Genomic DNA, 24438 nt, shown 5'->3' on the forward strand with positions numbered 1-24438 from the left:
TGCCTCATGAGAAGCACTACTCCCCATGCTAACCGTCATTAGAAGGGCATTTTAGGCAACATAAAAACGGTAATATTTCACTCTCTTTTGCTAACCTCTTATTATGTATCAGGTAACACACAGTGCCCATCTCCCAAGTCCAGGAAGGAAAGACTAACATATCCAACGTGTAGATGAGCAATCTCAGGCACAGGGAGGGGTCTGGAGCTGAGCTAGTATCAGATGCCAAGCAAATCTGACTGCAGGGCCCATGCTCTTAATCACGGCACCATCCTGCAGGGGCAGTAAACACCCGCACCTGGGCACACCATTTACTCTTGAAAAGGACAGGAACTGGGTAAAGAAAGCCAGGCAAGAGAGCTCAGCTCTAATTCATTAGGTGACTGAAAGCTCATAAGACATTCTGGGCAAAGTAGTTACAGGACAAAAGATGAATGTAAGGAAATCGGTCTAGCACAGATAAGCGTGGGATAAGCTGGCATGAGGCAAAAAAGAGAGTGGGGAGAGAGAGAATACATTATAAACAAAGCAGGTGTTGTGCTGGTGAGAGACTGTGCCAGGTGATAGCAAAGAGAATACAGAGGGGCAAATAAAAAATGTTTGTGCGTGCGTGTGTGTGGGGGTGGTGTAGCACTGAGCCACATCCCAAGCCCTTTTTGTAAAGGCAGCGGTTCACTGAATTGCTGAGGCTGGCTCAGAACTTGTCCTCCTGAGTCACGGGATCACAGGCAGGTGCCACCACACCCAGCTCCAAGACACTGGGAAGGGAAAATTAAGAGAACTTTACCAACAATGAGTCTTGGGAGAGACAAATCACATCTCACAATCCACTGAGGATATTTTGATTTCTGTAGGTTTTGTCAATTATTTTGTGCAGTTACTTAATTTTAAAGCATTTTTTTAAAAGATCAACAGCAGCACAAAGCAAAGCCTCACACAGCATCGTCTCCATCCAAGCAACTCCTGGGGACTGAAAAGGTGTACCTCAGCAGATGACCAAAGTGACCAACGGGGAAGCAGAGAACATGAACGTTCATTGTGTGAAGGAGGCGGCTATTTACAAAATCAAGATAAAGAACCCACTAATGGCTAATAGGACAGAGCCCAAGTGTGATAGCATCTCCCAGCACAAGGCAGGGCTGATTTACCTCTTGTTTTCCAGAGCTTGCCAACACAAATGTGTGACTGGTCTAATTAGCTCACTCAGCCAAGGAAAAGACATGGCCCAAACCATGCGTCACCCATCACTCCTCCCTGGATGGGGCAATGTCTCACAGAAGCCTATCCTTCAGCCCCACGTTGCCCTCATTAGAGAGAATGAAGCCTGCCAGCACCCGGCACCGAGGCGCTTAAAGAATATCATTGGATGGTGATGACAGACACGAGTCTCAGAAGAATGAGCTCTTATGGTGGAAAAGAAGAAGAGGCATAATGGACTGCAAAAATGTCCGTGCCCTGGCTGAAGTCCCATTACGAGCTCCAGCAGGGCCACCGACTGCACGGCGCCCACCTTCCATCGCGCTCTCAGGCTCCAGGAAGGCAGTGTAGCGCCCCCTCCACCCGGGTCCTGAGCACACACATCTGTAGAGCCTGGCCAACTACTGGATTTGCTCAACAAATATTCTTGGGCACTTAACCATTCACAGGTAATAAAGGATTATCTAGTCTTTTGTTGCTAATGCAAGAGAAGATCTAAAATCAGTCGGTGTGCTTTAAAAAAAAAAAAAAAACTTAAAGGGAAGAGAAGACAATCCAGAGAAAAAAGAAGTGAGGACTTCAAACTTCATCCAACAGTCTGATGGCGGCAAAGGGCAGCTGCTGGCTGGATACCTTTAGGGGGTACATACACGTTCAAAAAGCAAATATTCTTTACGGGGGCAGGGAGGAGGTTATGTAATTGCGCCCACCTCGTGAATGCAGGCCAAATCAGAATGGCAGAAAGAAAATTTCAAATAGTCATTTATCCAAATTGTCCTGCCTGCTCTACCTTCACCATCACTGCCTGGAGGAAACTCAGTCGGGAGGCCCTGGAGAAGCTGGGAACACCCAGGGCAGCAGCGCCACCAGAACCAGGGAATCCAGACACTTGGGACGCGGAGCCAGTGGAGTCTGACACATAAGCACAGTTCACATCTTTAATTTTCTAAACTTCTTATTGTCACCACTAAGATTTCTTTATAAGACTATCTGTTCATGTGTAAAGTCAGGATAGTTTATTATCCCGATTTTATGTCTATAGAGAATTTTGAACATCCTGGAACTTGAAAAATGAATCATCTGGTATCACTTGATACTGAACAACAGCCACCATGAAAGTAAGAAATTTTTCACAGGAAAACAAAATGTTGATTTTTACCATTTTACTAAGTGTATATTACTTATATTTGAAGTATTTGAAAAACAAAACTAGATAGAACTATGCTATAAAATGAGAGTCAAACAAAATTTTTCTTTTTTTTTTTTCTTGTACCCTCAGGGGCATTTACCACGAACCAACATCCCCAGCCCCCCCCCTTTTTTTTTTCCACTTTGAGACAGGGTCTTGCTAAGTTGCTTAAGGCCTTGCTAATTTGTTGAGGCTAGCCTCAAACTTGCAATCCTCCTGCCCCAGCCTCCTGAGTTGCTGGGATTATAGTCATGTGCCACCACATCCAAACAAAATTTCATTAAGAATTGTTTAAAAGTATTTATGAATACCTTCCTTTTAAAGTATGTTTTCTTTAAAATACCCTCTCCCCAACTTGGGTGCAGAAAAGTCTTGGTCAACTATTCAATTTTGTTGCATACAGCACTGTGGGAAAGAATGACTGCAGAAATCCTACTTGCAATTGAGATGGATGGATAGATAGAATACGTCATTTAAGGTACAGAATCATAAAAAATGACATATACATTTCTTAAATATTTTATCATGAAACATAAAAATCAAATTTATTTGCTATCATTTCCATATAGATCAAGGCTAGTTCTTCAACTACATATCTACTGACAGAAGTTCAAATTTGTCTTTTATGCATGAACTGTACTCATGAAATGCATCATCTGTAATTTCCTGTTTGGGCTACCGGAAGTTGAAAAAAACTTTAGTGTGACTCTATCTCAGTGTGGAATCCTTCCATATTTTAAACATCTTTCCCAACCATTTAGAGTTCTGTCTCCACATCCAATTTGACAGTTGCAACATTTTATGGCAACCTACCTTTATTCCTTCCCCAAAAATTCAACTTCCTGGGGCTGGGGTTGTGGCTCAGCAGTAGAGTGCTCACCTAGCACGTGTGAGACGCTGGGTTCGATCCTCAGCACCATATAAAAATAAATAAAATAAAGGTATTGTGTCCAACTACAACTAAATTTTTTTTAAAATTCAACTTCCTTTTCACATACATTTCCTGTTTCTATGTCATATGATGAAACTGTGTAATTACTATAACAATGCTTGCTGCTGGCAATGGGAGACATTTGCAGCTTTGAGAGCTCACTAGAAATAGTCTGTGTTTTTTCAGACAGAATGGAAAGCACTGACAATCCAGGAAAGCACTCAGATAGGTAAAGAGAACTTCCATTGTATTATTAAAAGAAGCCAGCTGCATTCTCAAAAGCTAGCCTCTAACATGAAAGGGTATCCGCAGGCAAGATTATTCTTGTTTGGAAAAAATATGAGTTAAGTCTCTCAGGGAGGGAACTTTGTCTTTCCGCCACATCCCTTGGGGGAGAAATGCTATAGAGTCAATTGCTTTCCAGAAGGCGAGTACAGCGCTATGCTCTATGTAGCTCAAGGTCATCCCCATACTTTAATTTGCAGGATTTACACTGGGAGATAATCCCTAATAGATAGGCGGGTAGAAAAATTACCTGCCTTGAGCAGTTAGCCCATTTCTAAGAAAACTGAGAGATCTGCAAATAAACTTTCCCTCTTCACCCCACCCCCACAAAATAGACACTACTCTATACCTATCAAAGGCCTTCTCAAATAAGCAGTGATAATACTGAGGCCAGCCCACAGCCTCATGTTTGATTACTAGCCTCACTGGAGACCTTTGGGCACAACATCTAAGCTCTAGACTCCACCACTCCCCATGGTCTCCCATGACTGGTCCTCATGGGCAAGCCACTGAACCAGCTGGATGGCCAGATGTCCCATAACACAACTCTGTACAGAAATGTAGATTAGTCCTGGTAAGGAAATAGGAGAGACACTAACATTCATAAAGCTTGCAGGTGATCACAAATACAAACACATGTGTGCACACACGTTTACACACACATACTATAAAAAAAAAGATATCATCCAAAATGTCAACAGTGGTTTCTTCTGGAAAGTGAGACTGCATGTGTGTTTAATTTTATTGGTTTTATCAATTAATTTTATTGGTATATTCTAAATTTCTAAAACTAACAAGTGTCACTAGTATTATTTGTTTTTCATCATCGGAGGGAAAAAGCCTGGTTCATAGGAAGTACTTTTTTTTTTCCTTAAAAATATGTGTCATTTTAGTGACATATCATTTACTGACATATTTAATGATATACTGTGTTCATTCGATCAATCTGCTAATGGGTAGATGTTTAGTTTGTCTGCAGATTTTGAATGTCACTGTGTGCAGGGGACATTCCTTAAACATTTGGCACACCCATGATTCTGTCCTTCAGTTAAAATCTGAGGAGGGGAAGTACCAGCTCACAGGGTCAAGGCATCTGAAGGCCGAGGGTGCAAGCAGACTCCCCGGAGCTGTCCTGCTACATGTGACCGATCATTAAGAACCCATTCTCCTCACTAGTGCTGCTCATAACAGGGGATTCACTTGCTCTTGAATTCTCTAGACTTTGGATTTTTAACAGCAGATTAAAATATAGGAATAATTTGGTTGTCTGTTCAATTAGAAAATTTGGCAATCTTATTTATATTGCAAAATTTTGTTAGAGCCACTAAGACAAATAAAAAAATAAAATGAAATAAACCTCTGTAGGACTCTATATTCAACTCAGTACTTTTGGTGAAGCTAATCATAACATCTTCAAACCATTAGCCTGTGGGATTCGGCCTCCCCACCAAGAACTCCCTGGCTAAGGACTGAGGGGGTCTTTTCATAGTAATTACCTTGTAAAGGGAAATGGAGTGAGTGAGAGAATGTGGGCTCCATGTGCTGCTGCAAGGAACAAGTGCCTAGTACAGAGTTAGCTGTCCCAAGACATTTATTGACAGCATTTCTGTGATAACTTTAATACAGCATAATGAGAACTTCAATGGCAGGTGTTTCAATCCAGTTTTTGTGTTCATTTGTTTGTTTTTGGTAGTAGGAACTGAACTCATGGGTACTTTGTCACTGAGTCACATCCCCAGTCCTTTTTATTTTTTATTTTTAATATGGTCTGACTAAGTTGCTGAGGCTGGCCTCAAACTGTGATCCTTCTGCCTCAGCCTCCTGAGTTGCTGGGATGACAGGCATGTGCCACAGCACCCAGCTGCCCAATCTGCTTCATTTTACAGATGAAGCAATGGGTTTACAAAGCTAGACTGAGAACTCAGGTCTCCCTGATGCAAGACTCATGCTTTTCCTCTAAAACTAATTTGTCTGTTGGTGGGTTTTCCACATACAGATTGGAAGCCAGCGACACCTTAATTCTCACAATTACATTTAATCAGAGCAATCTGCAATTTGAGATTTAAGTCAAGATGCTCAAAATATACTTGGTTTACAGATTTCTACGTAGTTACATAATACTTCCCTGTAGCAGATATTTTAAGTTACAGACTAAAAGCAAATAGGTTTATACACACCTCAGAAGATGATGAATGATTGATTATAAATCCCTATCCTGATACGGGGTTTCTGATTGCATTAGACAGAGGGCATGAAGACTAATTAAAAATGCTCATACATTCATCACAGTTGATTGTACATAATCTACTGCTGAATGTACAAGTGTGGCACCTTCTCCAAAGTGACAGAGAAAACAGATGAATTTCCACTCAAAACTCCCACAGGCTATTTGTCTTGATTTCGGGGTAAATGGGCTTTCCCTAATAACCTAAATCACAAACAGAGTGACAGTTAGAAAACCCTAGGCCAAATTTCACTCCCCTCTGGAAGCAGGGACTGGCCCGGCCGGTTACGCCGCACATGATCAATAAATAATTATGGATGGACTGGTAAACAGGTCTACAGGCATACTTCACGGATTTTCAAAACTAATTTTTCTGGATGCCTACATAATTGGAAGTCATAGTGTGTGTTCCAGGGAGCTAAAGGAAATACACCCCGTATGCCACCACACACAGCCCCTAACCAGCTCCCTCACATTCACGTGCCAGCCCTACGGTGACGGCTCTTGCTCTTGCTCCTCTCTCCCCGTGCCTTCCGGGTGACAACTGCTATCTGATAGTCACATGCCAAAACACCACCAAGGTACACTGCGGAAGGGCCCTTGCCAACAAGGAAAGGGGGGCACCCTCACCTCCACCTGCCAGGGAAACGGCCGCGCACCACAATCATCAGCAGATGGCCCTCAGCTCCAACGGGAGGGATGGGGGGAGGCTGATGGCCCTCTGTGCTCTCCAAGAACCCTTGTTCCCGCCCCCTCCTTCCTGGTCCCAGAAAGCCACTACCACCAACTTCCTCTCTGACCTGATCTAGCATCGAGATGTGAGGGTAGGAGAAGCCACTCATTGTATGCCTGAAAGTCCCACTGTGTGGGAGCGACGAGGAGTGGAAGAGGAAGAGCATCTAGCCCACAGAATCCGCTCATCAGACAGCATGTTTGGAGAACTGACGTAAAATTCAAAACCCAGGCTGGCGGGGGCTGGGGGTAGCTCAGTGGTAAAGCACTTGCCCAGCATGCAGGAGGCCCCCGGGTTATCTCCAGCACCACTAAAAAGCAAAAACAATAATCAGATAGGTGTAGTAGTGCAGACCAGTAATACCAGCAATTCAGGAGGCAGGAACTGGAAGTTCACAAATTCAAAGCCAGTCTGGGCAGATTAGTGAGATCCTAACTCAAAATAAAATAGAGCTGGGGTTGTGGCTCAGTGGTAGAGCACTTACCTAGCACATGTGAGGCACTGGGTTTGATCCTCAGCTCCACATAAAAACAATTAAACAAAACAAAGGCATTGTGTCCATCTACAACTAAAAAAATCAAAAAATATATTTAAAATAAATAAATAAAACACTTGGGATATAGCTCAGTAGTAGAGCAACTCTGGGATCCATCCCCAGTACCACAAAGGGAAAAAAAATCAAAATTATATTCAATGAAGGCATCTGAAGTTCTACTTTTTGATTCATTCAATGTACAAAAGATTTGACAAATGCAAGCAGATTAGAAATTATATAATCTGCATCATAGCAAAAAAAAAAATTTTAATTTTTTTCCACAACAATTATAAAGCTAAGCTGAAAAGGGAGAAAATTAATAAAGACTTGGCTGGGAAAGTCATTCTGGTTTAAGCAATAAAGTGACAAAACCAAGAAAAGATAACAGCTTGAACAATGGCAAGATGGTTACACAGTTACTCTCTGAAAAATTACTACTTTCTGAGAAAACAATCAAATAGCAGTGCAGGATTAAGCAAGGCTACACAGACTCCTTCCATATGAATCACTAGTGAACCAAATTTATATCTTCCATTATGAAACTTTCTTATATATTCCTTAAATAGTTCTGTTTTGATTTCACACACACACACACACACACACACACACACACACACACACAAATTCTTGCCTTTTTTACCCTCTGCTTTCTTCATACATCTCTTCGTGGGCCCAGGAGATCCAGACTCTGACCCAAGCTCTGCCCCTATAGATACTAATGTAATTTACACAATATTAGTGAGCCTCCGTTCACTCATCCATGTATCCAGCCAATTCACTCGGCACCAAATTGAGTGCCAGGTGGGAGGAAGAAACTGAATGAGACAAGCATGGTCCCTGTTCTTGTGGAGCTTGGCCCATAAAAATGAGGGGTAGAGAAGAAATTCTGTTACTGGTGGTAGCTTTGCTTTATTTATCTGTGGTCCTGGGGATCAAACACAGGGCCTTGCAGATGCTAGACCATAGCTCTACCCTGGCCCAGGTTTCAAGTTTTCAACTTTACTCTTCTCCCTCTGTCTTCTGATTCTCATGGTACAAACTTTATTTTTTCCTTTCATTTTAACAACCTCTAACACCCACAAATGGTACCACATGAAAACTGTACTAACAAAGAGACTTGGCCAAACAGGTTCATGTGACAAAAAAAAGGAAGAAAATGTGATGGAGGGATTCTACAGAAATCAAGATCTCAAAAAAAAAATGCACAAAAGTTTCATTTTAGAAAAACAAGATGTGAGTTAAAGTTATCACTGGCAGGGGAGAAGAACAGAGAGCAGAGCCCGCTCTTCCACCTGAAAAATTGGAACCTGATCCCATGAAAAGCTGGTCACTGGGTCATTCAATCCTGATTGCTTAATGAAAGTGTGCAAATCAGCAGATATTATGCTGGAACGTTCCAAGTGTCCCTAATTATGACCGAGTAGATAAAGGCTTTAAAAATCATACTTCACCCTATTTGAAAGGGTGTCTGGCACATCATTAATTAAAACACCTCGGCTCCCAATTACATTAGAAGCATGGTAATTATCTTCATACAAAATATGCTTTATAACACTCAAAATGCTTCAAACCCTGGGGTGACAACAGAATATAAACAAAAAGACCCTGCATTAGGGCTCCTGTCCATTACCACGCTGCTGCAGATCCAAGTGAAGAGCTCCCCCTTTGGGAACAAGGAGCACTAACAGGCCTGAGAAAGACGCAGTGACTACTCAGATCATTATTAGTGTTAGCAGCACCTAACTTCTCCTGGGCCACTACCTTGGGCCCCATGCTGCGCTGAGTGCTTTTTCACATACCCCAAGCTCAGAGGGACTGAGCAACTTGTCAAAGGTGCCCCAGCCAGAAAGTGCTAGAGGAGAATAGGTCTGTTTGGCTCCAAAGTCTATACTGTTAATCGTGACAGCCACCAAAGCCCTAAGGTGAAAAGAGGGCAGGGGCCGTCGGCTGCACATACTTCTCCCCAGAGGAGATTAAACACACAGCCAGAGAAGCCAACGCTGAACCCGAAAGAAGTCCAGATAGGCATCAGAAAACCAGCCTCCCGTCCCAGGGCTGGTAAAATCTGAACGAAGAGCAGTGGGAAGGCTGCTGTGCCAGGAGGGCGAGGTTCGTGGAGGCTTCTGAGCAGGTGGAGTCATCCAGTTACGCAGACTGTGCTGCACACCTCCTGTCAGCTGCCACGGCAACGCCTGGCCTCCAGGCAGGGCGCCAGAGACCCCATGAGGAACAGAGCAAAGAAGGGACCCGGCAGCACCCCAGGCCCTTTTGGGAAGCCCCCTCCAGAGCAGGTCCCCCAGATGGAGACCTCTCCACCTGAGAACTCCCCCTACGTGCCCCCGAATCCAGCTGTGCTGTAGGGAGGCCAGTGCTGACTCCAAGAACTGAGTGTCAGCCGCTGTCCTTCAATGCCTGACAACTCAGAAGGAAGGACCTCTAAAAAGAGTCTGAGTTTTCAGCCACTGAAGAGAAGTCATTAAAACTCAGTGCCTGGGAATCAGATTGAAGAGGAAACTCAGAAGCTGTGGTGGTTACCGGGCACTGGGAACACAGCTCTGCAATCTTACAGGCCTGTCCCTCCAAGAATAAGGAAGGGGCAGCTCTACTCATGACGCTTCCTGCCTCATTAAAATTTAAAAACACATTATGGCCTAGTGGAGTCAAATAAACCTGGCTTTAAATCCCAGCTCTGCTCCCTACTCAGTCTATAGCTTTAGGCAAAGTACTTAACCTATTTTGGCCCCAATTTCCTCAGTTTCAAAACAGGGATAATGCCTTCTGCCCTGCTGGTATCTTATGAGTATCTCTGGGAGTGCACTCCGCACACCAGTGCAGGTGATGCCCTGCCCTACCGCCCCTCCTCAGGAAACTGGTAATATTCCCAACGGCTGCTTGGGGGCAGTCTCCGACAATGATTTTCTGTACTTAAGCGTGCAAGTGTGTGTGTGTGTGTATACACTAACACACACACACACATGCACAACATCAACCTGCTAGTCCAGTGGAACTACATAGTCCTCACAGAACCAACGGTGGGAACCTGGCCTGAAAGCAACGTATCCCTGGGTTGGCCACCAACCTGTGACATGCCTAAATGTCAACTGTGGTATTCCAGGAGCTCAGCCATTCAAATTCCCAGTTCAAATCCAGAAAATAAAGCTGGCCAGCAGCAGGCAGGAAAGCAGACAGGCCGGAGACAGAGGAGCAACTCAGAGAGCAGCTGGGTTGGAGTGAGGGCGCACTCCCAGAACTAGTGGGCCTCCAAGCAGCCTCTGATTTCCCTCCCTCTAGGTGTCCCCTTTCCCCCGCCCTGGTCCTTCCTGGAGCTGAATGCTCTTTCCCCAGGATGGAACAATAAGCTTCCTACTCCTGAGGTCACAGGATGCTGTGTCTGTTCTCTGCAGCCAGAAATAAGGCGGGTGGGAAGCCAACACCGCCTGCGAGAGAGGCCGGGAGGGGCTGAGAAGCACTCAGGCTGCTCTGTGAGCCTCGCGAACAGGTGGAAGGAGAAAGGCCTTGACCCCTCTAGCTGAGAAAGGCCAGCCCCTCACAGAGGCAGGCCACCAAAGGAAAGGCTGGGGTGCGGGGGACACCCACTATAAACAAATAATGGCTTTAAGAAGTTCCGTGAAGTACAATACCAAAGTCGGGAGCCCTACCTTCACCACCATTTATAGGTTCCTTGGGGAGGGGTTTGCTCTCGTTTTTGTTTTTTACTCTAACATTTCTTGAGAATGAAACAAAGCTGGGTTTCTTTTTTTTTTTTTAATATTTTTAGTTGTAGGTGGACATAATAAACTTTATTTTTTTCATGGTGCGGAGGATGGAACCCAGTGCCTCACGCATGCTAGGCAAGCGCTCTCCCACTGAGCCCCAACCCCAGCCCTGAATTTATCTTTGAGGTGAAGCTTTGATTAAGCAACGAAAATCAAAGACTTTCTAACGTCCTCAAAATAAAACCAAACAACAAAACCGACAAGCAAAGCTTCCCTCTACCCCACCCAAAGACATGAACTTGGGAAAGGAGTCCGAGGAGGAAGCGGCACCAAGCCCGCAGGGGACACACATGGGCCTCCCTAGCACCCACCGCCCCTGACCTGGCCTCCCATCCTCCACCAGGTTTTCTGCAGCACTTCTGGGGTCTCTTTCTGTTCATCATTTACTTTATTACCAGGCTTGCAACCCAATTTGTTCCACTCCAGGTCTTCCGGCTTAAATGTGTGAGTTCTATATTTCAACAGAATGGACATCAGGCTTCGGCAGACACCCCTGATGTACATTTCAGAGCCACCTGCTTCAATGCCTCTCTCAAATCTGCATAGGACAGAGAATTTGTTTACTGTTTATTTAAAAGCAGAAGCAGAAAAGTACTGCTGCATACATCAAACCCAGCGAGGGAGACAGGGGGACTCTAGCAGGCCACAGCATAATTTATCCAGATTTACTTTTTGTCAGACCACTGCTCAACTGGGCTTGAAATCTGTTGTTCCCGTTAGCTTTTCCTTCAGCCAGCAAAAGAACCAGCCTTGAGAGCAGCTGCTGTAATTGACAAAAGTATTCCCTTCCCACAGGGGTGGGAGTGGGCAGAAAAGCTCAGATCTAAAGCCACTGGCCTGGGTCCACTCAATATGTGACGAGAAATGCCTGCAATAGCAACCCTTGGGCTTCTGTTTGGAGCTACAGGGTTTTTATTCAGTCCTCTTGCTATCTGCGATTCAGTACCTTTCTAGCATTGAGTGGCAACAGCTCAAGGTGATGAGCAGTGAATCACAACAAATTTCATTGGGTGTTTGGTTGTTGTTTTTTTTTTTCTTTTTGCAGCCTTATAAATAAAATCAGAATCTTGGAAGCGAGTAAACCTTCTGAGGTATGCGTATCTCAAGGTTATTCATTTCTACACTTCTATGGCAGGAGTATAAATACAATCAAAAGAAATGTGGTTTACGATTAACAAATTTCTCCATACGTGAAAACTCACATTTTAATTGTCGAGGCACTGTACTAAAGCACGACAGACCTTTAACTTCTCAATGCTTATATTGCAAAATAAATAAATAAATGGAAAGCTAATTTTCCAGCAGGGCAGAGGAGTGCAGAGGTGAGCAGAAACCGCCAGCTTCAATGCAAAGCTCCAGATCGGAACGGTTTTTATGTGATGCAATTAGCAAAATGGACAGAATAAATCTAATTCCTCATGATGCCTCAGAGAGATTTCAAAATGTTAGTAAAACAATGGCACACAACTTTTCAGGAATCTGGGCAACTTTAAGTGGGGATTTTCAATTTGTCAGGGGTATCTGCTCAGATTATCTTCTCTGGCCCCCAGTGCCTCAAATTCAGGGTTGGGATTTGGAAGCCGTCTGGGCATGTGGAGCCTGGCCATCTCGCCTCTCACCTGTGTTGACTCAAATGAACGGGGCTGAGCCCATCAAATGGTCTCCCCCAAGAATTTAGGATCAGAAAATGCTCAAAGTGTTTTTCTAGTTATTTCAACAACTGGAACATAAATTCAGCAGAAGCTTGAAGAAGCCTACCTCAATTACGTGGAGTAAAAGCCAGTTGAGTGAAAGAAAATAGAAAAGAGTGCTAGCTGGCATTCCAAATCCTGACTTGAGTCCTAGCTTTGCCTGACTTCCAGAATCCTTGCAATAAATGTCCCTTTTTATTGAATCTAGTAGGTGTCTCTTAATATCCAACCTATTTAAATCAGGACTAGAGCAGCATAAGCATGGGATAAAGGTCAAGCTATGTTGGAATGATCCTTCAGCAAGGGAAAATAAGATAATCATCAAAATTCAGAGCCAGAAAGCCCACTTTGATCAAAAGAGATGGCACTGACATGAGAATCTGATTCCTATTTCTGTCATGTATTTATTATGGCATCTCAGTTCAAAATCAAAGAGCCCTGAGTCTCTCTGTGTCAGATGGGTAAGACTTCCCTTCCAAGGGCACCTCTAGCTGTCCTCCCTGCCCCCAACCACGTGAACACATGGCAGCAAGTGCTTCTTTTATCTTCCCTGGAGTGTTCATTTGTTCACATTAAGCATCTTCTCAGAAGCCCACAGTGACTTCCAAAGCTTGATGTGTCTAATTGAAACTCCTGACTAAGTGCTGCATCCCCTCGCTCTATGATACCTAAACACTGTCATAACCCATAATGCCTAAGGTCACAGCCAGCCCCAAAGGTCGGCCCGCTTGATGGCCATCCACAGTCACGAGACTCCCACGCCAGGTGGAGAACATTGCACTTGCCGGCTCTTCCTCCTAGAAATGGCCAAGGAGAATAAGGGGGGGTGGGATGGATCTCAGGGTCTGGATGCTGGAGTATCATTCTGACTTTTTTTAAATAACCAATTATGATTTCATTTCTACAGGTATGACTCTACAAAATAAAGGTGCTGAGGCTTCACATTGGCTTTAGCTTTTTTCTTCTACCCCAGCACTTCTAAGAGGTGTGGAAAGATGACATAAAAGATAAGTAATAACATTTAAGAAAAAACAGGGCAACGTGTGGGACATTGAATGAACTGTCCAGAGAGCGCGTGCTGTTGGTGCCAATGGCACCATGACAGAGGCAGAACTGGAGGCTGCACATCAAGGACAGGAAGGACGTGGATCCACAGAAGGACCGGAGCTTCGGCCACCACAGTGTTCATTTGCCTTCATGTTGGTTGTTGACAAATGATATTAATAAGCCACCTGGAGAAACATTAAAAAACTATTCTGGGAAGAAAAAAACTGTTGTAAAAACTTACTAAATATGCAGGGAGATTTCTCCATAATGGAAAGGACAGTGCTAGAGGGACACTGCCCACCAGAGCCTTCCTGATGTGAGGGCAGGGAGCACAACTGCTGGGCTGGCACAGTATCCAGTCCCTAAGAGCCCCTGGCTGAAGGCTCAATAAACAGTTGTTGAAAGCATACATAAGCAAAGCCTCTACATTTAAGAACCTATGATTTTTTTATTAAAATAAAGAATAAAAGTAGAGAATATGTTGTCCTTTCCCTTTGGCGTCCCTAATAAACAGGGCATCAGAAACCCTCCTTGGGATGATAGAAGGAAGAAGCAAACCTCACACAATTACCATTTTGTACAATAAATGATCAAATCCCACCGTGTTAGCAAGTAAACAAATCTGTCACTTGACTCATTCTCTACACTGACATATTAGCTGAAAATGAGCCTTTCAATAATAAAAAAGGTAAGTTACTCTACAATTGTGAGTCCAAACACTCTCTGAAATACATATTAATTTGCTTAAAAATGCCACCTCTTCTTAAGTTGATTTTGTCTTCCAACCACCTCAACCACAGGCGATTATGTCCCATGTGCCAGATCCATGTGGTCCAAATGATGGACAGCCCCCTAACCAAATGTATTGCCATGGCAACAAAGGGACTGCATTGCTGCTCTCTACCTACCATGGCCCAATCAATTATTAAACATGCCTACACTACAGTGACACAGTATAAATGATCATGTTCATTAGCAGCAAGAGTCAACCGGGAGAAAATCACAAACACCAGAGAGCCACATTGATCACAAAACCAAACACACTCTCCATGAGGGCGAGTGTTAAAGACCAAGTGTAAAGGAGGAGGGAGAAGAAACGGTTCTTAATTTTAAGCTTCCACTTTAGAATTACACGAGCATACAGTCTCCCACCTCTTATTTAGAAAGGGAGAGAGGAAGGAAAGAGATGGAAAGAAAAAGACCTATAAAATGACTTTATATATGTGACACATTTTATCAAAAGCTACCGAAATAGAATTAGATAAGATGGTTCAAGAGCCAAAGGATAAAATCCATCTTAACCTTGTTTTATGGTTTGGGCTTGGTTTCGATTCTGGATCATTTTCTGGTTTATTTCTCATTAGGAGAACAGGCAGGGGACTGGAAAATTGGACCCTGGAGGGGATGGACAGCAGTTGGCAGCCAGCTGTGACCAGCCTGTCATCCAACCTGGTTGAATCTCCACTCACTTCCCACGGGGAGATTTCCGAACAGAGAAAGTCAGACTAAGGATGTCCAGCAGGTTTAATGGGAAAAGAGAAATTTTGCCCCACCAAGAGTAACCAGGAATTAAGTTCATTCTGGGGCTCCTGCAATTCACTCTGGGACATAGCTCAAAATGCAATTAAAACTAACTGTTGTATCTTGAACCATCTCACAGTGAACTGGGCCGGGTCTGGGTTAGAGGGTTCCCCTGTCTTATACTCACAATGATTCAGAAACTGCGTCGGCAGTGAAGGCTGGAGTCAATACTGGGGCTGGATAAATGGCTCTTTGATTCACTTTACTCATGTCGCCCAGTAGAAAAGAGAAGAAAGGGAAAAAGGAAGTAGCCCTCCAAAAGATTCTAATTTATTTATAAGAGATCATAGTCTAATAACGAAAGTTTCAGGCAGAAAAGAGTTTTTACTTGGTTAAAAATAACTGACATGGCCCCAAAAGGAAGTCTCTAATTTACTGACAAATTAAAAGGCATCTGTGAAAGTCTGAAGAACCCGTTCGCACACAGCGTTCCTCTGATACTGCTCTGGATACAGTCCTCTGTCTTTCTGCTTTGCCAAAATCTGGCTTGCTACAAGTTGCAGCTATCAAACCCTGATTGGACTGCAGAGATGACTAAATAATTTACGAAAGCTGTAGTTTTCCAGTACAGTGATCCTTCCACCAGAGATATTAATTTTTATTACAGCAAACATAAGAAAACCTCTTAAAAGATAATGATGTACAATTATTTCACTGTTTGTATGGGAGAGAATGTGAAAAAAAAATATTAAATATTTACCCAAAATAATTCTTTCCCCTTAAAACCATCTTCCCCCGAGAAAAGCATCACAAATACTTAAAATGAAATCCAGGGTGGCCTTTCCACTGCAAATTACTCCTCTTAAGAGGAAAAATGATCACATAAAGAAGCTGAGCGTTTACAAACACTTCACACAGTAGTATTTTATTTATATACCCACATAAAATAAAAAACATGTACCTTGGGGATCATTTACACAAGTAAATGTCTTTCTGATTACCATATAAAAAAGCTTAAGAAAGATAACCTCTCACATCTGACAGTACGCACGAGATGAGTTATAACTGCCATTCTGTTTCCATAATTGAGCAAAAGCCTTTAGACAACTGGTCAAATATCTGCTTCTCATTTTTGATCTGCTGACCTGCATGCAAATACATGCTCGCAATCTATTATGAGATCCATGGAGAACAACGTGTTCTAGGAAAGACCTTTTGAAGTCTTTAGTTTTTATATTTCTTTAATAACTTTCATTGAGAGTATAATATATACAATCCATAAAAGACATTTAGAAGTTGCTATGGCTTAGATAAGTATTCCTCAAAGGCCCACTGTAGCCCAGTGGTTAAGCACCCACTGGCTTCAACCCCTGGTTCCAAAATAAAGCTTGCTTCCCAGGGTGGCACTGCTGGGAGGTGGGAAAACCTTGAAGAGGTATAGCCAAAGCCAGGCATGGTGGCACACACCTGTCCCATCTACTCAGGAGACTGAGGCCAGAGGACTGCAAGTTCAAAGCCAGCCTCAGCAACTTAGTGAGCCCCTAAGCAACTTGGAAAAACCCTGTCTCAAAATAAAAATAAAAAGGGCTAGGGATGTGGCTCAGTGATTAAGCGCCTATGGGTTTAATTTCCAGTATCAGTACAGCCAAATGGGTGGTCTTTGGCTCTGGGGTTACTGGGGGCATAACCTCAAAGGGGACTGTGAGGAGTGGTCTCTTCCTCTCTCTCTCCATGGATTAGCTTCCTGGCTCTTGATGTGAGCACCTGGCTCCACCATTGCCATCCAGCACTCCTACCAGAGGTCTAAAGCAATGGGTCTGCCCAGTCTTGAACTGATACATCTAAAACCATAAGACAAATAAACCGTTTCTCTAAGTTAATTTTCTCAGGTACTTCATTATAGTGACAGAAAGTTGGCTAAGCAAAATGAATATTCTTCTCCCAGTTGACAAGAACTTCATGGGTACCGGTCATAGTATTCAGTCTACTTTCTTATAAATAGCAGGCACTCTCATTCGTCACAGAAATAAAAAATTAGAATATACTATATAAAACTAAACAGTAACATTACTCTTGTAAATATTCTCCTTGAATTTTATTCATAAATCACTTCTACCACTTCCACTTAGATAAACAGAGATTGAACAGATATAACGTATATGTCTCAGTACTGCTTTTCATAGCAAAACACAGTGAACTTCAAAATGTCCGACAATGGCACAGTGATTCCACATGACTTATGGAACATCTATACAATATACAACTATTAAGAAGGATGCAACACTAATCAAAGTAACTACAAGACAGAACACAGTGCTCCTGAAGTGGACTCCCACATTCACAGCCATGATTTCCAACAAAGGAACCAACACAGTCCAACAATGCGGGGGGGTGGGGGGGCTTTTCCAACAAACTGTGCTGGAATAACTGGATATCTGTACAGAGGACATTAACCTTGACCCCTACTTCACAAAAATCACAAAAACTGACTTGAGGTATGTTGAGAGCCACAGCCGAAGGGGCCCCAGCAAACTTCCAGCTGCCAGCAAACTTCCAGCTGCCGGCTGATGATTGGCTCACAGCGGCCCCAGCAACATCTAGCTGATTGGCTCCTCTGCGGTGATGCTCATTGGGCTGTTTCCCTGCCCTTTCAGACCATGGAGCTGCTCATTGGGGGACTTTTTTGGCTCTGCCCACGTGACCCAGCCAATCGGCCTCAAGAGCAGGAGGATTGTGGGAGGTGGAGAGAAGCTTGTGTGGGAGAGAGAGGCTTGTGGAAAGCCGGTGGTGGCAGTTGAGGCTCTGAGGGTTTTTCCTGAGAGGCTGTTTTGTTTGGCGTGTGTGGTTCTAAAAATAAAGTTAGTTTCTTTTGACAAGTGGCTCCTGACTGTGCCCAGCCAGACTGCGGCATTTCGTGGCTCGCATGGGGAGCGACTGAGGGTAAGTGAACTGCTCGCCCCTGAGGGCAGGGTGAGAGGATGGGTAGCCATTTTAAGATTCTTCTTTTGTTATTTTGTTTCACTTGTGTTTTAAGTTGCCTGTCCCTGGAGATGTGTAAGATGGAAGAAAAAACGCTCACATCTGAGGAACAGATAGGGAGAAAGGACGGATGGACATTTCAGGAGGCTATTATAATGATTTTGTGTTGTTCCAATTTTGTTTCACTCAGTTTCAGTTTTGTTAGGCATTATCTTGTTGGGTTGTATTATAGTAGAAATACGGGATCAGAAATTAGTAAAAAACAAACTGAAAGAGTGTTAAGTAAATTGTTAGAGGAAGGAGGCATCAGTAAAATCAAGAACAATCAGGGCATACGTTGATACAATACAAAAATGTAGCCCATGGCTTTTTAAGGAGGAGTTGTTAAATATATCACAATGGAACCATCATGGTGAAGATTTAAAAAGAATAGAAAAGAAAAGCCCAGGGACTCTGCCAGTTGGCACATTGCCATTGTGGACGTTCGTATCTTGTTTGCTTAGTCCAAAGCCTTCAGTTCAGACAATGGTAGAGGAAGAAGAAGACATAATGATTCAAGTAAAAGAGAAGGTCTCTCAAGTTAGTCAGACAGAGGAAAAGATTCAAGTAAAAGAGAAGGCCTCTCAAGCTAGTCAGACAGAGAAAGAAAGTGTAAAACAGAAAAAGCCATCAGGGGGAAAGTTACAACAGGAGACTGCTACTAACACCTTTCTATCACCAGAGGGTGTAAGTGTCCAACCAACAGCACTACCTCTACAGGAGACTGCTACTAACACCTTTCTATCACCAGAGGACGTAAGTGTCCAACTAACAAGGCCACCTCCATATGCTGGGAGGTCCCCAACCCCCGCAGTTGATAGTTGGGATCCTGAGACAAGATCTCAAATATTAACATGCCCTGTATTTGAGGCAGGAGGGCAGCGATTTTACCAAGTTTTAAATTTCAAAACAGTGAAGCAGCTAAAAGAGGCTGTAACAACCTATGGTCCTCAAGCACCCTTCACTGTAAGCATGGTCGAATCCATTAACAACTTGAACATGATGCCAGCAGATTGGGCTAATATGTGTAAAGCTGTGCTAAATGGAGGACAATACCTGTTATGGAAGGTTGCCAATGAGGAATTTTGCAAGGAGACGGCTAGGCGTCTCAGAGAAATCTAGGTATGTTGTTAGGAAAGGGACCTTATGAGGATCAGCAGCAACAAACTGCATATGATCCTGGCGTATACGCACAAATTGCTGCAGATGCAATTAAGGCATGGAAGACTTTACAAGGACATGGAGGTTTACAAGGTCAATTATCTAAGGTAATACAAGGAGCTAATGAACCTTATGCTGAATTTGTAGATAGGCTTATTCAAACAGCTACCAGAGTTTTTGGGAATACAGAACAAGCAATGCCATTACTAAAACACCTGGCTTATGAGCAAGCGAATCATTGGTGCAGAGATATCATTAGACCATGGAAACATGAAGATTTAAACACATATATTAAATTATGTAGAGACATTAATGAACAAGAGCAAGTCGTGGCAGCTGCAGTAAAACAGGCTTTAGATGCCAGAGACATTAATGAACAAGGGCAAATTGTGGCAGCTGCAGTAAAACAGGCTTTAGATGCCAGGCCAAGAACATGCTACAATTGTGAACAAACAGGACATTTTAAAAGGAATTGCCCCATTGGAGGAGGGTTTAACAAAACTAGGTATCAAAGGAGTAGAATACCAGGTATTTGCCCACGATGCCGTAGAGGGAGACATTGGGCTAATGAATGCCGTTCTCAAACCACCATAGAGGGTACTCCATTATCAAAAAACGAACAAGGACCAGGTGTTTATCCACGATATCGTGGAGAAAGGCATCGGGCTCCATTGCCAAAAAATGGACAGGGGGGCCCAATGCTCCGGGGCCCAAAACCACAAATATACGGAGCACTGGAGGAACCCAGCAACCCCATCAGGGTAGTGCCCAGGACACAGTGTCCATCAGATCCCTCATCAGACAAACCAGAGGGAGCGCAGGGTTGGACATCTGCGCCTCCGCCAGAGCAGTACTAACTCCAGAGATGGGAGTTCAAATCATTCCCACAGGGGTGAAAGGACCTCTTCCCAAAGGAACAGTAGGCTTATTATTGGGACGCAGCTCTTCTACTCTAAAAGGACTTATGATAAGTCCTGGGGTAATTGATCCCGATTATGAAGGTGAAATAAAAATTATAGCCAGTTCTCCAAAGGGTATATCAGTAATTTCACCAGGAGATAGAATAGCACAGTTACTAATAATACCCAGCCTACATGATAAATTTTCCAGTCGTACTGTAGAAAGAGGTTCCAAGGGATTAGGCTCCACAGGTGTAGATTGGGCTATGCTTTCTTTAAATTTAGATTCTCGCCCCATGCTAAAACTAAATATTCAAGGACATGAATTTAATGGGCTACTGGATACAGGTGCAGACCTTAGCATCATCTCTCGTCAAGAATGGCCAAAACATTGGCCATTACAACAAGCCACTCAAACGCTTCGAGGCCTAGGAGTGGCGACTAATCCCCATAGAAGTGCAATGGTATTAGATTGGAAGGATCCTGAAGGATGTGAAGGAACTATACAGCCATATGTATTGGATCATCTTCCCGTAAATTTATGGGGACGAGATGTCCTAGATCAATTAGGTTTGACATTAACAAATAACATCAACCAAAATGCACCCACTATTATGACTAGACAAGGTTTTAGGAAAGGAAAAAGATTAGAAAAACAAGAACAAGGTATAGCAGCACCAATACAAATAGATCAAGGAACAGACAGACATGGGTTGGATTTTCAGAAAGGGCCACTGAGACAATAAAAATTACTTGGAAATCAGAAAGACCAGTATGGGTTCCTCAGTGGCCCCTGACTAAAGAAAAGATACAAGCAGCCCATGACCTGGTCAAACAACAATTAGCGGAAGGACATATACAACCTTCTGTATCTCCCCATAATACTCCCATTTTTGTCATCAAAAAGAAATCTGGTAAATGGAGATTATTGCAAGATTTAAGAGCCATTAATAATGAGATGGTTATTATGGGACCTGCTCAATCAGGGATTCCTCAGTTGTCTGCTTTGCCAAAAACCTGGTATGTTTTAGTTATAGATATTAAAGATTGTTTTTTTTCAATTCCAATTCATCCTGAGGATAGTCCACGTTTTGCATTTACTATCCCTGCACTGAATCATGAAGGTCCTGATCAGAGATATGAATGGAAAGTACTCCCTCAAGGGATGGCTAACAGCCCAACTATGTGTCAAATTTATGTTAACAAAGTAATCCAGCCACTTAGAAATCAAAATCCTGAACTACAAATATTTCACTATATGGATGATGTATTATTAGCACACAAAGATAAAAACACATTGCTAGAATGTTATGCCACACTTACAAACTTATTAAAAAATTATAATCTAGAGATAGCAATAGATAAAGTACAATTAAATTTCCCAATTAATTATTTAGGAGTTCTATTATCCTCAACCATGGTCCGTCCACCAAAAATTCAAATACGAGTAGATCAACTCAAATCACTTAATGACTTTCAAAAGTTATTAGGAGACATAAATTGGATAAGGCCTTATCTAGGTATACCAACAGGAGAGTTGGGACCTTTATTTGATATCCTAAAAGGTCCATCAGATCCAAATTCACCCCGAATGTTAACGTTTGAAGCAAGAAAGGCATTAAAAATCATTGAAACATATATGGAAAATATGCATTTGGATAGAATTGATGTAAGTTTGCCTTTATTATTGTACTACCAAAAAAAATATTCCTACAGGAGTATTTTGGCAAGAAGGTCCATTATTATGGATACATTTATCTTATTCTCCTAACACTATTCTTACTAGGTATCCTGAGGCTGTAGGACAATTAATACTCAAAGGAATAAAAGCAGCAAAGGGAGTGTTTGGAATTTCTCCCAATAAAATTATTACTCCATATACTATGAATCAAATTGATGAGTTAACTAATGAGTTAAATACTTGGGCAATAATCATGTGCAAATCTAATGTTTCATTTGATAACCACTTACCATCTAATCCTTTATTGTCTTTTTGGTCATTGCATCCTGTAATTTTTCCAAAAATGACAAGAAAAACACCTATCATGAATGCTCCAAATATATTCACTGATGGGTCAAATAATGGTACAGCAGCAGTAATTACCCCTGATCAAACTTTTACATTTTTAGTACCCAAACAATCAGCTCAAAAGGTAGAGCTTAATGCAGTTTTACAAGCTTTTATGATGTTTAAAGATTCTGTATTTAATTTATTTTCTGATAGTCAGTATGTAGTTAATGCTATAGTATCTCTTGAAGATGCTGGTAGGATTTCCCCTTCTTCTACTGTTTTCTCTTTGCTTTCCACTATACAAAGTCTAATCTGGGACAGAAAAGATCCATTCTTTATAGGACATATCAGGGCACATACAGGATTGCCTGGAGCCCTTAGTTTGGGCAATGATTTAGCAGATAAAACTACACATGACATACATATTTTCTCTACACTAGAAGCTGCTATAAATTTTCATAAAAAGTTCCATGTCAATGCTAATACTTTACAAAAGCGTTTTAAAATAACTAAGGAACAAGCTAGACAAATAATAAAACAATGTCAAAATTGTGTGACCTTTTTACCACAAGTTAATCTTGGAGTCAATCCTAGAGGATTGATACCTAACCATATTTGGCAGATGGACGTCACACACTTGCCAGAATTTGGAAAATTAAAATATTTGCATGTTACAGTTGATACTTCTTCTGGATTTTTGATGGGCTCCCTTCATGCCGGAGAAAAAACTAAAGATGTTATAGCTCATTGCTTACAAAATTTTGCCACTGTGGGTGTTCCAAAACAGTTAAAAACAGATAATGCCCCTGGTTATACTTCTACCTCTTTTAAACAATTTTGCTCAACATTTGGCATTACTCATATAACAGGAATCCCATACAATCCACAGGGACAAGGCATAGTTGAAAGAGCTCATCAAACTATTAAAATGTACTTATTAAAGCAAAAAGAAGGAATTGGGAAGGGGTATATATTCCCCAAAGATAAACTTAAAATAACCCTTTTTACTCTAAACTTTTTAAATTTGGATTCATCAGGACTTAGTGCTGCGGAAAGGCATATGTATCCAAAAATGTGCATAAGCCCAAGGTACTTTGGAAGGATATTCTAACAGGACAATGGAAAGGTCCTGACCCAGTAATTGTCTGGAGTCGGGGGTCTGTTTGTGTGTTTCCACAGGGAGAACAGCAGCCGATTTGGATTCCAGAGAGATTAACCAAGGTCCTGACCCAGTGATTGTCTGGAGTCGGGGGTCTGTTTATGTGTTTCCACAGGGAGAACAGCAGCCGATTTGGATTCCAGAAAGATTAACTAAAGCGATTTCTACAGACCAAAAAGAAGATGATTTGGCTCAAATCCATAACAACTGATATCCAAAACTCCAGTTTGGCTATTCTTACATCTGCAACAGAACCAGGATGCTTTTTTCAATATCTATTTTATTATTGCCCTTTGCCATATCATGAAGTTCTATTTTGTTTTTTGAGCTCATACAGACCTAGGTTAATGTTTTGCTGATCAGTTCTATTTTTTGACTACAGAGTTTTTAAACATTGCAATGGAGATTTCACCTGTAAAAAGTTATAAGGCCTTTACTATAATGTTATGTGTTGTATGTATTATATTATGTGTGCACACTTGTGTTTTGTGTTATATGTTTGAATGTACGTATGTCCATATATCATATATGATGAGCGCTCATGATAAAATGGATCCAAATTTTTTTTTCACGTGATTTATATGGTTTAATTTAAATTGGGTAAACAACTGTTGAGGATTGTTTTAACATGTAAACAAAAAAGAAGGTTAACAGATCTGTTTGTTTACTTTCACCTTTCCTTTTCATTATATTTAATAATTCTCTTTAAGACAATGTAAATTGTTAAGAAAATTGTTTTCTTTTAGTGCCTTCTGTAATGTTACATAATTTTTTCTTTAGCCATTATTGCCAGAATTCCTATCTTCATCCCAGTGCCAGTGAAGACAATGTAAATTGTTAAGAAAATTGTTTTCTTTTAGTGCCTTCTGGAATGTTACATAATTTTTTCTTTAGCCATTATTGCCAGAATTCCTATCTTCATCCCAGTGCTGGTGAAGTCAAAGATAAAACCAATCTACAGCTTCTACAATAGCCATCACTGAACTGCTTGCAGAACTTGCCTGGACACATTGTGAGCTCACCTGTATGCATTGTGAACTATCTGTTGGTGCAGCGACTTG

At 42.1% G+C, this 24438-nt stretch overlaps 1 protein-coding gene across 1 annotated transcript in view; it reads right to left on the minus strand.

The window, feature by feature from the left end:
• The window catches only part of Fhip1a (FHF complex subunit HOOK interacting protein 1A), a 240637-nt gene that overhangs the window by 113893 nt on the left and 102306 nt on the right, over positions 1 to 24438 (minus strand). The window lies entirely within an intron of this gene.

This window comes from Marmota monax, unplaced genomic scaffold (assembly GCF_021218885.2).
Source record: "Marmota monax isolate L192 unplaced genomic scaffold, Marmota_monax_Labrador192_F-V1.1 WCK01_AAM20220418_F8-fsc00002, whole genome shotgun sequence".
Classification (NCBI taxonomy): Eukaryota; Metazoa; Chordata; class Mammalia; order Rodentia; family Sciuridae; genus Marmota; species Marmota monax.